Source organism: Xenopus laevis, chromosome 5S (genome assembly GCF_017654675.1).
Source record: "Xenopus laevis strain J_2021 chromosome 5S, Xenopus_laevis_v10.1, whole genome shotgun sequence".
NCBI lineage: Eukaryota > Metazoa > Chordata > Amphibia > Anura > Pipidae > Xenopus > Xenopus laevis.
In genome coordinates, this window is record NC_054380.1 from 33,506,557 (window position 1) to 33,509,598 (window position 3,042).

Sequence of the window (3,042 nt, forward strand, 5' to 3'; positions counted from 1 at the left end):
GAAACTGTGCTCTCCTTTCTTTTTTAAATCACATAAAAATGTTTCCTTCAGTGGCGTAACTAGATATTACTGGGCCCCACAGCAAATTATTATTTAGGCCCCCAAAATCTCTAGAGGTTGACCTGTTTTACCAATATTTATTGAAATTGTATAAGAATTAAGGCCTCGTGGGACCCCTATACCACTTGGTCCCCCTGCAGCCGCAGGGTCTGCTTCCTCCGTAGTTACGCCCCTGTTTTCATTTATTTTTGTTTAAAAAAAGGAAAAAACACAACATGGTCTAATCTTTACCATTATTGTTCCACTCTCAGAGTGCAGAGTCACAAGCGTTTTGGTAAGGATGAGTTCATCAAATGGGTGACGACATAATCTGACTAAGCATCTTCTACATCTGAAGAACAAAGAAGGTGGGAATAAATGTGAAAAGAAACCTTCCTTCAAACGTACTGTTTATTACAGCAATAAACTATTGATACTTTAGTAAAGCTAAAGACAAGCAGGTGCAATGCAATTCCTGTTTACTGGGCTGCCATTGAACACAGGTGTAAACTAGCTTTCAACTTCTTATCAAGAGCAGCACATAAACATTATATCTATGGGAAGAGAAAAATATATAATGGTTCTGCTGTATAAAATAATGTACTGGGTTATAAGAATATATTTCTTAATGGATGCAGTTTCTATTCTTCCTTTCCATCATTGTTATTTTCTATGTACCGTATATACTCGAGTATAAGCCGACCCGAGTATAAGCCGAGGTACCTAATTTTACCTACGAAAACTGGGGAAACTTATTGACTCTAGTATAAGCCTAGACACAACTACAGCCCTGTCTCCCAGCAGCGCACATTCTGCCAAAGCGACCCCCCCTAGCGATCAACCGGACTTCTTTGCAAAGTTGATGGTGACAGAGAATTGCCAAACGGATTACTGTGTGCATTGTCCCACTACCATGTGCAGAGGGTGCTGTTTGATATTGCCATCACTGTTAATCTTTCATATAACCAACAGAGGGCGCTGTGTGATATTTCCATCACTGTTAATCTTTCGTATAACCAACAGAGGGCGCTGTGTGATATTGCAGTCACTGTTAATCTTTCATATAACCAACAGAGGGCACTGTGTGATATTGCAGTCACTGTTATTCTTCCATATAACCAACAGATGGCGCTGTGTGATATTGCAGTCACTGTTATTCTTTCATATAACCAACAGAGGGCGCTGTGTGATATTGCAGTCACTGTTATTCTTTCATATAACCAACAGAGGGCGCACTGTTATTCTTTCATACAACCAACAGAGGGCGCTGTGTGATATTGCAGTCACTGTTATTCTTTCATATAACCAACAGATGGCGCTGTGTGATATTGCAGTCACTGTTATTCTTTCATATAACCAACAGAGGGCGTACTGTTATTCTTTCATATAACCAACAGAGGGCATTGTGGGATATTGCAGTCTCTCCCCAAGTGTACTGTTGGTATAGGAATGATTAAAAGTGACTGAAATCTCAGCGGGTCGGGTACCGCTGACCCGAGTATAAGCCGAGGTAGAGTTTTTCAGCACATTTTGGATGCTGAAAAACTCGGCTTATACTCGGGTATATACGGTAATTCCAAAACCAGCCAATCACAGCAAACTCAATATTAGTGACACTTCCTATTGGTTGTTCAACGTGTTCAGCTTAGAGGCCGATTTATCAAGGGTCGAATTGAAAAAATCTAATTTTTCAATTCGAATTGCGAGCTAATTTAAGGGGCCGATTCATCAAGAGTCGAATATCGAGGGTTAATTAACCCTCGATATTCGACTGGGAACTAAAATCGTTCGACTTCGAATATCGAAGTCGAACGATTTTGCGCAAATCCTGCGATCGATCGATCGAAGGATTTTTCGTTCGATCGAACGATTAAATCCTTCGAATCGAACGATTCGAAGGATTTTAATCCAACGATCGAAGGAAAATCCTTCGATCAAAAAATCACAGGCAAGCCTATGGGGACCTTCCCCATAGGCTAACATTGACTTCGGTAGGTTTTATCTACCGAAGTAGGTGGTCGAAGTATTTTTTAAAGAGACAGTACTTCGATTATCGAATGGTCGAATAGTCGAACGATTTTTACTTCGAATCGTTCGAATCGTTCAAATTCGATCGAATTCGATCGAATTTAACCAATTCGATGGTCAAAGTACCCAAAAAATACTTCGAAATTCGACGTTTTTTAATTCGAATCCTTCACTCGAGCTTCATGAATCGGCCCCTAAGTGTACCTCGACTAGGGAATAGTCCGAATTGATTTGAAAGTGAAAAAGATTAGAAAATTCGAATATTGAAATTTATCATGTACTGAGGGATATTTATAAAGTTTGCGCAGCAAATGGTTATATTGCGCATGTTTTTTCCTGAACGCTAATACATGCACTGCTCTGCCTGTCTTACCGGTTTTAGCGAATTTGCAGTGTGAATAAATTCCTGCAAATGGCGCGCAAATGAGACGGGAGTTTGCGCAAGCGCACCCAATGTGCGAGGTTGTTGTGCGAAAATATCGTTGACAGTAACTTAAATTCGTAGTTTGCGAAACTGCTTTGCAAATATTTTATCCGCCACCAAAGTTGGGGTAATTGAGTCGCAGAGTGTGCGCATAAATATTCACAATTTGCGATTTGTGACATATTTAAAAAGCACCTATAGACATTCGCATTGTGAAAAAAAAATTCGCAAATTCTGTTTGCACCCTCTTATTCAGCTTTATAAATATAACCATGCGCAGGGCAAATATATTCACGTTGCGAACCAATCTGCCCTGTGCGAAGTTTATAAATGACCCCCACTGTCTTTTTAAAAATTCGACTTTGACTATTCGCCATCTAAAACCTGCTGAATTGCTGCAATGGCAGTGGACTGAGAATTTAGCATCTGGTTATATTATAGATGGTGTCAGCATGGCACCCTCAAGTATTAGGGCACATGTTGAAGCAAAGTGAAGCAGATGGTAGAATCACAGGTATGCCAGGGGTATAACTGAAACCAGTGGCGGGCCA